Source organism: Entelurus aequoreus, linkage group LG27 (genome assembly GCF_033978785.1).
Source record: "Entelurus aequoreus isolate RoL-2023_Sb linkage group LG27, RoL_Eaeq_v1.1, whole genome shotgun sequence".
Classification (NCBI taxonomy): Eukaryota; Metazoa; Chordata; class Actinopteri; order Syngnathiformes; family Syngnathidae; genus Entelurus; species Entelurus aequoreus.
Genome location: NC_084757.1, coordinates 36,296,016 through 36,310,752, shown reverse-complemented (window position 1 = coordinate 36,310,752; position 14,737 = coordinate 36,296,016). Strand labels below are relative to the sequence as shown.

Sequence of the window (14,737 nt, the reverse complement as noted above, 5' to 3'; positions counted from 1 at the left end):
AAGGAGAGCAAACTTCACTTTCCCCATAAAGTTGGGAGACGTTCAGGATGATTTGGAACAACGTGGCCTGGTGGGGGCACAGAGGGGGTGGTGGTGGCACAGAGGGGGGGGGGGCAGCCGCAGGGTGGAGGACGAACAAACAAACCTTGACGAGGGCTCGCCACGGAGGATGAATGCGGGGCCACGAGGTCTGCGGCCCCCGTCGGAGCAGGAGGCCGCTTGCCAAGTGGCGACCCTGAACCGGGGGGCTGCGCCGAGCGGAGGCTGCCAAGCGCGCCGTGATTTATCAGGGGTGCGGGGGGGGGGGGGGGGGCGCTCTCCCCCGCGCCCTCCCCTTTATGAAGGGCCTCCCTGACGGCTCCGATAGCGCAATCAGGGCCGCGGCAGAGCCAAGGCAATTTCTCCTTCACTCTTTGATAACCTCGTTGAGAGCCAATAGCAACAACAGCTCAATTGGAAGAGTCGCCGCGTTTTCAAAAGGCGGGGAAAAGGTTACGCCTCGACAGAATGGGGGGGGGCCGCAGGGAGGGGGGGCCACTCGTCTGTTTGAAAGGTTCATTGTCAGCCAACAGGTGGCGGCAATCCAAAAGAGACCACCTTCAACTTTGTTGTTGGCAAACAAAAACACTCCATTTTTGTAGCATCAAATCACTCATTTTCACGCATTTGTTGCACGGAGAGACTGGATGAGGCAATTCCTGGAGGAATGGACAGAATGTAGTATGAATGTAAGAATAGTTTGAATTTTCCAGGGAAAACCAGAAATTGGTTTGGAACTTGGGAAAGTGTTAGTTTGAATGTCCAGGATGAGTTGAATGTGTTGAAGGTGGAATGGTTTGAATAGGTGGGAAAATGTGGGAATTGTGCAACTTGGAAAAATGTCCCATTCATTTCAATGGGAACTTCCTGGAAATTTGGGAATTTTGGGAAAAGACGGATTTTTTTTTAAGCATGAATGTCCTGAATGAGCTGAATTGGTTGGTGTTGGAATCGTTTAAATCGGTCAAGAAATGTTGAAGAAGTAAGGTTAGAAAAAAAACAGGAATTCCTGGAAATGTGTTGAGCGTGGGAAGATGGTTGTTTGAATTTCCAGGATGAGTGGAATGTGTTGAAGGTGGAATGGTTTGAATAGGTTGAAAAATGTGGGAATTGTGCAACTTGGAAAAATGTCCCATTCATTTCAATGGGAACTTCCTGGAAATTTGGGAATTTTGGAAAAAGCCGGATTTTTTTTAAGCATCAATGTCCTGAATGAGCTGAATTGGTTGGTGTTGGAATCGTTTAAATCGGTCAATAAATGTTGAAGTAGTAAGGTTACAAAAAAAAAACAGGAATTCCTGGAAATGTGTTGAGCATAGGAAAATGGTTGTTTGAATTTCCAGGATGAGTGGAATGTGTTGAAGGTGGAATGGTTTGAATAGGTTGAAAAATGTGGGAATTGTGCAACTTGGAAAAATGTCCCATTCATTTCAATGGGAACTTCCTGGAAATTTGGGAATTTTTGAAAAAGCCGGATTTTTTTTAAGCATCAATGTCCTGAATGAGCTGAATTGGTTGGTGTTGGAATCGTTTAAATCGGTCAATAAATGTTGAAGTAGTAAGGTTACAAAAAAAAACAGGAATTCCTGGAAATGTGTTGAGCATAGGAAAATGGTTGTTTGAATTTCCAGGATGAGTGGAATGTGTTGAAGGTGGAATGGTTTGAATAGGTTGAAAAATGTGGGAATTGTGCAACTTGGAAAAATGTCCCATTCATTTCAATGGGAACTTCCTGGAAATGTGGGAATTTTGGGAAAAGCCGGATTTTTTTAGCATGAATGTCCTGAATGAGCTGAATTGGTTGGTGTTGGAATCGTTTACATCGGTCAAGAAATGTTGAAGAAGGTAAGAAAAAAAACAGGAATTCCTGGAAATGTGTTGAGCGTGGGAAGATGGTTGTTTGAATTTCCAGGATGAGTGGAATGTGTTGAAGGTGGAATGGTTTGAATAGGTTGAAAAATGTGGGAATTGTGCAACTTGGAAAAATGTCCCATTCATTTCAATGGGAACTTCCTGGAAATTTGGGAATTTTGGGAAAAGCCGGATTTCTTTTTAAGTATGAATGTCCTGAATGAGCTGAATTGGTTGGTGTTGGAATCGTTTAAATCAGTCAAGAAATGTTGAAGTAGTAAGGTTACAAAAAAAACAGGAATTCCTGGAAATTTGTTGAACGTGGAAAAATTGTAGTTTTAATTTTCAGGATGAGTTGAATGTGTTGAAGGTGGAATGGCTTGAATAGGTTGAAAGATGTGGGAATTGTGCAACTTGGAAAAATGCCCCATTCATTTCAATGGTACCTTCCTGGAAATTTGGGAATTTTGGAAAAAGCCGGATTTTTTTTAAGCATTAATGTCCTGAATGAGCTGAATTGGTTGGTGTTGGAATCGTTTAAATCGGTCAAAAAATGTTGAAGTAGTAAGGTTACAAAAAAAAACAGGAATTCCTGGAAATGTGTTGAGCATAGGAAAATGGTTGTTTGAATTTCCAGGATGAGTGGAATGTGTTGAAGGTGGAATGGTTTGAATAGGTTGAAAAATGTGGGAATTGTGCAACTTGGAAAAATGTCCCATTCATTTCAATGGGAACTTCCTGGAAATTTGGGGAAAAGCCAGATTTTTTTAGCATGAATTTCCTGAATGAGCTGAATTGGTTGGTGTTGGAATCGTTTAAATCGGTCAAGAAATGTTGAAGTAGTAAGGTTAGAAAAAAAAACAGGAATTCCTGGAAATGTGTTGAGCGTGGGAAGATGGTTGTTTGAATTTCCAGGATGAGTGGAATGTGTTGAAGGTGGAATGGTTTGAATAGGTTGAAAAATGTGAGAATTGTGCAACTTGGAAAAATGGCCCATTCATTTCAATGGGAACTTCCTGGAAATGTGGGAATTTTGGGAAAAGCCAGATTTTTTTAGCATGAATGTCCTGAATGAGCTGAATTGGTTGGTGTTGGAATCGTCTAAATCGGTCAATAAATGTTGAAGTAGTAAGGTTACCAAAAAAAACAGGAATTCCTGGAAATGTGTTGAGCATAGGAAAATGGTTGTTTGAATTTCCAGGATGAGTGGAATGTGTTGAAGGCGGAATGGTTTGAATAGGTTGAAAAATGTGGGAATTGTGCAACTTGGAAAAATGTCCCATTCATTTCAATGGGAACATCCTGGAAATTTGGGGATTTTGGGAAAAGCCAGATTTTTTTTTGAAGTATGAATGTCCTGAATGAGCTGAATTGGTTGGTGTTGGAATCGTTTAAATCGGTCAAGAAATGTTGAAGTAGTAAGGTTAGAAAAAAAACAGGAATTCCTGGAAATTTGTTGAACGTGGAAAAATGGTAGTTTTAATTTTCAGGATGAGTTGAATGTGTTGAAGGTGGAATGGCTTGAATAGGTTGAAAAATGTGGGAATTGTGCAACTTGGAAAAATGTCCCATTTATTTCAATAGGAACTTTCTGGAAATTTGAGAATTTTGGGAAAAGCCGGATTTTTTTTTGAAGCATGAATGTCCTGAATGAGCTGAATTGGTTGGTGTTGGAATCGTTTAAATCGGTCAAGAAATGTTGAAGAATTAAGGTTAGAAAAAACCCAGGAATTCCTGGAAATGTGTTGAGCATAGGAAAATGGTTGTTTGAATTTCCAGGATGAGTGGAATGTGTTGAAGGTGGAATGGTTTGAATAGGTTGAAAAATGTGGGAATTGTGCAACTTGGAAAAATGTCCCATTCATTTCAATGGGAACTTCCTGGAAATGTGGGAACTTTGGGAAAAGCCGGATTTTTTTTAGCATGAATGTCCTGGATGAGCTGAATTGGTTGGTGTTGGAATCGTTTAAATCGGTCAAGAAATGTTGAAGAAATAAGGTAAGAAAAAAAACAGGAATTCCTGGAAATGTGTTGAGCGTGGGAGGATGGTTGTTTGAATTTCCAGGATGAGTGGAATGTGTTGAAGGTGGAATGGTTTGAATAGGTTGAAAAATGTGGGAATTGTGCAACTGGGAAAAATGTCCCATTCATTTCAATGGGAACTTCCTGGAAATTTGGGAATTTTGGGAAAAGCGGGATTTTTTTGAAAATGTTAAAAATGTTCTAAATGAGTTTAAATTGTTGGTGTTGGAATTTTTCAAATCGGCCGAGAAATGTTGAAGTAGTAACATGTTGAATTGAGAAATGGTATTACGGAATTCCAGTAATTTCGGGAAAACCGGGAATTTTTCCAGTTAAAAAAAACAACTTAGTTTTTTGTCCTGATTAAGAGGAATGTTTTGACGGTGGAACGGTTGAAGTGGGTTGAAAAATGTGGAAGGAGGAGCCAGAAGAAAGGGTCAATAAAGTGTTTGAAAAAAAAGGGAATACTGGAAATTTCTGGAATTTTTTCTAACTTAAAAAAAATGATAGTATGAATTTTCAGGATGAGTGTAATGTGCTGAAGGTAGAATGGTTTGAATAGGTTGAAAAATGTGGGAGTTGTGAAACTTTGAAAAATTTCCCATTCATTACAATGGCAATTTCATGAATATTTGGGAATTCCGGGAAAAGCGGGAATTTTTTGGGAAAATGACTTGAATGTTTTGAATGAGTTAACAATGGTTGGTGTTGGAATTGTTCCAATCGGTCAAGAAATGTTGAAGTAGTAACATGTTGAATTGAGAAATGGTATTATGGAATTCCTGGAATTTCGGGAAAACCGGGAATTTTTCCAGTTCGAAAAACAACTTAGTTTTTTGTCCTGATTAAGAGGAATGTTTGGACGGTGGAACGGTTGAAGTGGCTTGAAAATGTGGAAGGACATTCCCAACAAAAGCTGTTTTAGTCAGGGGAACATCATTATTAGGAGGAATATTTGAGTCAAGAAAAAGCGCACTCAAAGGGAAGGGTGCAACATGGGGGATCAGATAGGGGCTAGCTTAGCAGCTAGCATGACAACAACATGTGGCCTAAAGAAGACTATGGAATATTTAGAAAAATAGAAAAACATCACTCGGTTTTGACGACGAAGGAGCACGGTGGAACTAGCAGCATTAGCATTAGCATTATTAGCATGTGATGAAATGCCATGAAAAGTGCAGAAATGGAGTTGTTGTGAAGTCAAGTTGCAGGTATAAAAGTATAAAGTTGCAGGTATAAAAGTATAAAGTTGCAGGCATAAAAGTCTGCTTTGAAGGTCGTGGTCAAGCCCCAATGATCCCGGTCCTGATCCGCCGTTAGTCCTGGTCTCTGAGAACTGCCTGGTCCTGATCCGCCGTTAGTCCTGGTCTCTGAGAACTGCCTGGTCCTGATCCGCCGTTAGTCCTGGTCTCTGAGAACTGGGCTGTCCCGCTTTCATCCACCTCAGAGGGTGTCAAGGTCGCGTCACAATGCAAGTCTGAGGTGGGTCTTACCGGCGCCACCTTCAGGGCCAAAGAGAGTCGAGAAAAGGCGACAATCCTCCACCCAAACTTTGTAAAAGTACAAACCTCAATAAAGTACTTTATTCTTTTCAAATGTAATATTATACAACAAATATGACTTCATCATATTTCTTCAAACCAAAATACTCTTTGACTTATCATTTATTCTGCAATTTGTACATTTTTAAAATGACAAGAGATTATACCGTAACATTGATGGTGATTTTTATTACTGTAAATTGGAAAAACCATACCACTGTTTTTTTTTTACAGTAACATTATTTTACAGTAAAGTTCTGGTGACTGAGCTGGTGGTTTTTTCTTACTGTAAAATGTTTTGTTTCTCTACTTGGGCTAATGTAACAGTTGGTTGGGGGGCGCATAATAAATGAAAATAACACAACATAAAATCTGCAGTTTTTGTTGTTTTTACAGTGTATTACTGTAAATTAAAAAATAGTACTACAATTTTTACCGTAAAAAAAACTGTCAGCTCAGTAGCCAGAATTTGTTTGTTTTTTTATTAAAGGCTGTAAAAAAAAAATTTACAGTAAAATTCTGGCAACAAAGCTCCCATTTTTTTTCATTAAAAGGTTTCCATTTACAGTACAGTAATATCTTGTACAAAAAAAAAAAAATGGTGACTGAGCTGACTACATTTTTTACTGTAAAAAAAACTGTCAGCTCAGTAGCCAGAATAAAAAAATAAATTTAAAAAACGATGGTACCGTTTATTTTATTTTTTTATTTACAGTAATATGTTGTAAAAAAAACACCATACATTTTACAGTAAAATTTTGGCGAACAAAGCTCCCAGTTTTTTTTCCATTAAAAACAGTTTTTCCATTTACGTACAGTAATATCTTGTAAAACAATACAAATAATAAAAATAAAAATGGTGACTGAGCAACTACATTTTTTACTGTAAAAAAAAAACCTGGCAGCTCAGTAGCCAGAATAAAAAAATAAATTTAAAAAACGGGGTTACCGTTTAGTTTTTATTTTTATTTACAGTAATATGTTGTAAAAAAAAACAAAAAAAAAAACACCATACATTTTACAGTAAAATTCTGGCGAACAAAGCTCCCAGTTTTTTTTCCATTAAAAAACAGTTTTTCCATTTACGTACAGTAATATCATGTAAAATAAAAATATTAATAAAAATAAAAATGGTGACTGAGCTGACTACATTTTTTACTGCAAAAAAAACCTGGCAGTTCAGTAGCCAGAATAAAAAAATTAAAAAAAACACGGTGGTACTGTTTATTTTTTATTTTTACTTACAGTAATATGTTGTAAAAATAAATAAAAAAACATCATACATTTTACAGTAAAATTCTGGCAACAAAGCTCCCAGTTTTTTTTTCCATTAAAAAACAGTTTTTCCATTTACAGTACAGTAATATCTTGTAAAAAAAAAGTTTTAAAAAATACAAAAAAACTGTTATTTTACAGTAAAGTTCTTTTGACTGAGCAACTACATTTTTTACTGTAAAAAAAACTGTCAGCTCAGTAGCCAGAATAAAATAAAATAAAACGGTGTTACCGTTTCTTATTTTGTTTATTTACAGTACTATGTTGTAAAAAAAAAAAAAAACACCATAAATTTTACAGTAAAATTCTGGCAACGAAGCGCCCAGATTTTTCCGGAAAAAAACATTTGTACTGTTTTTCCATTTACTGTTTATTTTACAGTAAAGTTCTGGTGACTGAGCTGGCAGTTTTTTCTTACTGTAATTTCCGCGGTTGTTGTTTTTACAGTGTATTACTGTAAATAAAATAAAACGGTGCTACATTTTTTCACCGTAAAAAAACTGGCAGCTCAGTAGCCAGAATTTATTTGTTTTTTATTATTTACAGTAATATGTTGTAAAAAAAAATTAAAAAACACCATATATTTTACAGTAAAATTCTGGCAACAAAGTTCACAGATTTTTACCATACAAAAATAGTTTTTCCATTTATTGTACAGTAATATCTTGTAAAAAAAATTACAAAAAACTGTTTATTTTACAGTAAAGTTCTGGTGACTGAGCTACTATTCTTTTTTTTACTGTATAAAAAAACAAAACAACTGTCAGCTCAGTAGCCAGAATAAACATTTTAAAAAAACGGTGGTACAGTTTTTATTTTTTTATTTACAGTACTATGTTGTAAAAATTTTAAAAAAAACACCATAAATTTTACAGTAAAATTCTGGCAACGAAGCTCCAAGATTTTTCCGTAAAAAAAAACAGCTGTACTATTTTTCCATTTACAGAAGATTTTTTTTTTTATTTTACAGTAAAGTTCTGGTGACTGAACTGGCAGTTTTGTCTTACTGTAAAATCTGCGGTTTTTGTTTTTACAGTGTATTACTGTAAATTAAAAAAACAGTACTACATTTTTTACTGTAAAAAACTGGCAGCTGAGTAGCCAGAATTTGTTTGTTTTTTATTATTTACAGTAATATGTTGTAAAAAAAACAAAAAAACACCATAAATTTTACAGTAAAATTCTGGCAACAAAGCTCCCAGATTTTTTCCATTAAAAAACAGTTCTTCCATTTACAGTACAGTAATATCTTGTAAAAAAAAAAAATACAAAAAACAGTTATTTGACAGTAAAGTTCTGGTGAATGAGCTACTCCATTTTTTTACTGTAAAAAACTGGCAGCTCAGTAGCCAGAATAAAATTAAAATAAAAAAAACGTGGTACCGTTTTTTTTAATTTTTATTTACAGTAATATGTTGTAAAAAAAAAAAAAAAAAAAACCCCATACATTTTACAGTACAATTCTGGCAACGGAGCTCCCATATTTTTCCGTAAAAAAATAGTTGTACTGTTTTTCCATTTACAGAAAAAAATAAATAAATAAATAAAAAAGTTTATTTTACAATAAAGTTCTGGTGACTGAACTGGCCGTTTTTTCTTACTGTAAAATCTGCGGTTGTTGTTGTTTTTACAGTGTATTACTGTAAATTAAAAAAACAGTACTACATTTTTTACTGTAAAAAACTGGCAGCTGAGTAGCCAGAATGTGTTTGTTTTTTATTATTTACAGTAATATGTTGTAAAAAAAAAAAAAAAAAAAAATTCCCAGTAAAATCTGGCAACAAAGCTCCCAGATTTTTTCCATTAAAAAACAGTTTTTGCCATTTACAGTAAAGTAATATCTTGTAAAAAAATAAATACAAAAAACAGTTATTTGACAGTAAAGTTCTGGTGAATGAGCTACTCCATTTTTTTTACTGTAAAAAAACTGGCAGCTCAGTAGCCAGAATAAAATTCAAAAAAAAAAACGTGGAACCGTTTATTTTATTTTTATTTACAGTAATATGTTGTAAAAAAAAAAAAAATTTACAGTACAATTCTGGCAACGGAGCTTCCATATTTTTCCGTATAAAAATAGTTGTACTGTTTTTCCATTTACAGAAAAAATAAAAAAATAAATTTAAAAAAGTTTATTTTACAGTAAAGTTCTGGTGACTGAACTGGCAGTTTTTTCTTACTGTAAAATCCGCGGTTGTTGTTTTTTTTACAGTGTATTACTGTAAATAAAAAATCTGTGCTACATTTTTTTAATGTAAAAAAAAAACTGGCAGCTCAGTAGCCAGAATTTGTTAGTTTTTTATTATTTACAGTAAGTAATATGTCACGTGGGGTGTTGCACTGCTGGCCACATGTGGTATTGCACCGAGGTGTGTGGTATTGCACTGCTGGCCACGTGTGGTATTGCACTGCTGGCCACGTGTGGTATTAGACTGCTGGTCACGTGTGGTATTACACTGCTGGTCATGTGTAGTATTGCACTGCTAGCCACGTGTGGTATTGCACTGAGGTGATTGGTATTGCACTGAGGTGTGTGGTATTGCACTGAGGTGTGTGGTATTGCGCTGCTGGTCACGTGTGGTATTGCACCGAGGTGTGTGGAACGCAAACAAAAGGCCGCGGTTATCATCGCTGCTCAACTACCACGTAATTGATGAGCCTCTTAAAAAGTCATCGGGGTAGGTCCTGGCACGGCGTGCGGAGCCGGGCCCCGGGACGGCGATTTGGGGCAGCGCGGCATTGTGGGTCCCCTTCCCCCGGCACGCCCAGAGACACCTGCACGGCCGATACGTGGCCGGGGGACATTTGTCTCCCTTCAGCGTCATTAGCGGCGCCACGTCAATCCGGCGCCCGCCCCTCTCGCCGGGTGCTAAACGGCGTGACAGAGGCGGTGCCCGGCCGGCTGGCTGGCGGTGGACAGCGAGGGGAGCGGCTGCCAGGGCGGCGTGATGGATGTGCTCATTCTGCAGCCGGCAGCGAGTCTGGGCGAGGCATCCGTGTCATTTGTAATGTCAGCCAAGAAAATGTAATCAAACATTCCAGTGGTTTAATCACAGGCTGCTGCAGAGATGATTGTGGTGTCAATATAATGCCGTTTCATGATCTCTTGTCTTATATTGACACTGGCACATAAACAGTGTGCGGAATTAAGATTAAAAATATGGTAATTTGCTTTCAATCACGGGCGCCGGCCCATTATGCCATTGATTACTTCTGAATTAAATTTGGGGCTGAATGTAAAGTTTAATCTTCTTTCTTCTCGGCAATTCTGCTCCCCAAAGGCCTCTTAGGAAGTAAGTACCCATTTCATTTGATCTTTAATGAAAAGTAATGGCCCAAATGAATTGTATAAATCAGCTGTCAGCGCCGCACCTCCTTGACATTCCGCTTCTTGCTCCCCTTTCATTTTTAATCCCACGCTTACACGGACGCTGGCGGGGAGGGGCCCCGCAACTATTTATTTGACGCCTTTTTTTTTTCCCCAGACGCTGACATATCCCCGGCTTCTCCTTGTCTTGGGGAACTCCGAGTGACTGCGAGGTGCCTGCAGGGCCCGCTACCGATAGCCCTTTTAATTACACGCCGCCTTTCCATATATGTCGCTCGTGAGCAGATTTGGTGCCGGACGTTCGTTTGTGTCTTTATGACGGAAGATGGTTTTGGACACTGAATTAATGCAACTGAATTTTGTGAATTTTGAGAATTTTTTTTTTGCGTTTGAATTTTATACAATTTTTTTTTTTTTAAATCAAATTATGCGGACAATTTTACTGAATAACCTTTTTGGAACGAAAGTGTGTTAAAAATTTAGTTTGTCAAAATTCTGTTTAAAAACATTGGGTGCAAAACATTTTGGTGCAGAAAAATTTGGTGTAAAAAAAATTCTGTGTAAAAAAAAAATTGGGGAAAAAAAAATCTGTAAAAAAAAATACATATATATATATATATATGTGTGTGTGTGTGTGTGTGTGTGTGTGTGTGTGTGTGTGTGTGTGTGTGTGTGTGTGTGTGTGTGTGTGTAAAAGTGTATATATACATATACATATATATATATATGTGTAAAAGTGTAAAAAAAAATGATGGAAAAAAAACTGTGTAAAAAAATAATATATATATATATATATATATATTTTTTTAACAGATTTTTTTTGCACCAATTTTTGGTGCAAAAAAAAGTGTGTAAAAGTGTATATATATGTGTAAAAGTGTAAAAAAAAAGTTGGTGGAAAAAAATCTGTGTAAAATAATATATATATATATATATATATATATATATATATATATATATATATATATATATATATATATATATATATATATATATATATATATATATATATATATATATATATATATATATATATATTTATTTATTTTTAAACATTTCTTTTGCACCAATTTTTTTTTTACACTTTTACACAAGTGTATAAAATATTTTAATATATATATATATATATATATATATATATATATATATATATATATATTTATTCATTTATTTTTTGCACTGAATTTTTTTCCACCAAATGTTTCTGCACCAAAATTTTTTGCACCCAAAGTTTACAAAAATCTGTGTGAAAAAAATCTATATATATATTTGCAAAAAATTGGTGCAAAAAAAATCTGTGTAAAAAAATATATATATATATATATATATATATATATATATAAATATATATATATATATATATATATATATATATATATAAATATATATATATATAAATATATATATATATATATATATATATATATATATAAATATAAATATATATATATATATATATATATAAATATAAATATATATATATATATATATATATATATATATATATATATATATATATATATATATTTAAATAATTTTTTTTTACAAAAAATATATATATAAAAAATAAATAAATAATATTTATTTATTTATTTTTTATATATATTTTTTGTAAAAAAAAATATATATATATATATTTATATATCAAATATTTGAAGAACCTTCAGTCTTAAGTTACAGGAAGTGAGTCTTGAGTTATGAAGCAATAATTATTTTTTCTAACACTGAATTTATGCAACTAAATTTTGTAAAAATGTTGTTATGCTGCAAAATATATATTTTTTTGGGTTTGAATTTTGTAAACAATTATTTATTTTTTTACATCAAATTATGCTGACAATTTTACTGAATAACAATTTTGGAAAAAAATGTGTGATAAAAATGTAGTTTGTCAAAATTCAGTGTAAAACATTGAGTGCAAAAAATTTTGGTGCAGAAAAATTTGGTGTAAAAAAAATTCTGCGTAAAAAAAAATTGGTGCAAAAAAAAATTATACATATATATATATATATATATATATATATATATATATATATATATATATATATATATATATATATATATATATATATAAAATATTTGTTGTTGAAAACTTAAGTCCCACTTACGATAAATAAAGAATGAAGCACCTTCAGTCTTAAGTGACTCTGGAGTGAGTCTTCAATTATGAGGCAACAAATATTTTTTTTTGCATTTGAATTTTCTAAAATTATTATTTTTTTTACATCAAATTATGCTGACAATTTCACTCAATAACATTTTTGGAAAAAAATGTGTATCAAAAATTCAGTTTGTCAAAATTCAGTGTAAAAACATTGGGTGCAAAAAATTCTGGTGCAGAAAAATTTGGTGTAAAAAAATTCAGTGTAAAAATAAAATGGTGAAAAAAAAATCTGCGTAAAAAAAAAATATATACATATATATTTATATATCACATATTTGAATAACCTTCAGTCTTAAGTTACAGGAAGTGAGTCTTGAGTTATGAAGCAACAATAAAAACAATTTAACACTGAATTTATGCAACTGAATCTTTACCGTTTTAATTTTGTAAAACAGATTTTTTTTTTACATGAAATTATGTTGACAATTTCACTGGATAAAAAAATGTGAGCAAAACGTGTGTTAAAAATTGAGTTTGTCAAAATTCAGTGTAAAAGAATTCAGTTCCAAAAAATTCAGTGCAGAAAAATTCAATGTAAAAAACTTGGTGTAAAAAAAACAACTTCAGTGTAAAAAAAAAATGTGAAAAAATTCAGTGTAAAAAAAATGGTGCAGATAAATTCAGTGTAAAAAAATGTATGTATAGCAAATATTTGTTGTTGAAAACTCAAGTCCCACTTACAGTAAATACAGACTGAATATCCTAAGTTACAGGAAGTGCGTCTCAAGTTATAAAGCAACAATTATTTTTTTGAATACTGAATTTTTGCATTTGAATTTTGTAATTGAATTTTTATTTCATTTTTTACATCAAATTATGCTGACTATTTCACCAAATGGAAATTTGTGAGCAAAATGTGTCTTAAAAATTCTGTTAGTCAAAATTCAATGTAGAGAAATTCAATGCAAAGAAATTCAGTGTAGAAATTTTTTTCCTAAAAAAAATTGGTGCAGAAAAATTTAGTGTAAGTAAAAAAATTGGTGCAGAAAAATCCAGTGTAAAAAAATTCAGTGTACGGAATTGTAATGTGAACAAAATCAGTGCAGAAAAGTTCAGTGAAAAAAACCTCATATTAAATCAAATATTTGTTCAAAACTTAAGTGAGTCTCTGGTTTTGAAGCAACAAACTTTAATGCACTGAATTTTCATACAATGACTTTTTAAATACACACATTTTGCTAACAAATGTTTATTTCATTTAATTAACAGCAATATTTGATGTAAAAAAAATACAGTTTGCCGAAAATTCCCTTTAATTAGTTAATTGTAGTTAATTCAGTGTATAAAAAATTGGTGCAGAAAAATTCAGTGTAAAAGAATTCAGTGTAAACAATTTTGGTGCAGAAAAGTTCAGTATAAAAAATATTCAGTGTAAAAATTTGTTGCAGAAAAATTCAGTGTAAAAAAAATTTATGAAAAAATTCAGTGTAAAAAAATTCTATGTAAAAACAAATTCAGTGAAAAAAATTTAAGTGTAAAAAAATACAGTGACTTTTTAAATACACACATTTTTCTAACAAATGTTTATGTAATTAAATTGTCAGCAATATTTGATGTAAAAAAAATCAGTGTGAAAAAAATGTGTAAAAAAAAATCAGTGTATAATAAATTCAGTGTAAAAAATTTCAGTCTATAAAATTTCAATGCGAAAAAAATCAATGCAGAAAAATTCAGTGTAAAAAAAATTTACGAAAAAATTCAGTGTAAAAAAATTCAATGGAAAAACAAATTCAGTGAACAAAAATTTAAGTGTAAAAAATACAATGAATTTTTAAATACACACATTTTGCTAACACATTTTTATTTCATTAAATTAACAGCAATATCTGATGTAAAAAAAAAAATCAAGTTTGCAGAGAATTCCTTAGCATTAATTCAGTGTATAAAAAACTTAGTGTAAAAAATTGGTGCAGAAAAATTCAGCGTAAAAAAAATGTATGAAAAAAATCAGTGTATAAAAAATTCAGGGTAAAAAAATTCTGTGTAAAAACCAATTCAGTGAAGAAAATTTAAGTGTAAAAAAATACAATGACTTTTTAAATACACACATTTTGCTAACAAATGTTTATTTCATTTAATTAACAGCAATATTTGATGTAAAAAAAATACAGTTTGCCGAAAATTCCCTTTAATTAGTTAATTGTAGTTAATTCAGTGTATAAAAAATTGGTGCAGAAAAATTCAGTGTAAAAGAATTCAGTGTAAACAATTTTGGTGCAGAAAAGTTCAGTATAAAAAATATTCAGTGTAAAAATTTGTTGCAGAAAAATTCAGTGTAAAAAAAATTTATGAAAAAATTCAGTGTAAAAAAATTCTATGTAAAAACAAATTCAGTGAAAAAAATTTAAGTGTAAAAAAATACAGTGACTTTTTAAATACACACATTTTTCTAACAAATGTTTATGTAATTAAATTGTCAGCAATATTTGATGTAAAAAAAATCAGTGTGAAAAAAATGTGTAAAAAAAAATCAGTGTATAATAAATTCAGTGTAAAAAATTTCAGTCCATAAAATTTCAA

The 14,737-nt window shown here is 32.5% G+C and overlaps 1 long non-coding RNA gene across 1 annotated transcript in view; it reads right to left on the bottom strand.

Annotated features, from left to right (window-relative positions):
* Positions 1–5,111: 5,111 nt before the first annotated feature.
* The window catches only part of LOC133644281 (uncharacterized), a 117,630-nt gene continuing 108,004 nt past the window's right edge, over positions 5,112–14,737 (bottom strand). Inside the window, exon 4 of the long non-coding RNA XR_009824749.1 lies at positions 5,112–5,414. This is a non-coding gene — a long non-coding RNA (uncharacterized LOC133644281). The remainder of the gene's footprint in view (positions 5,415–14,737) is intronic.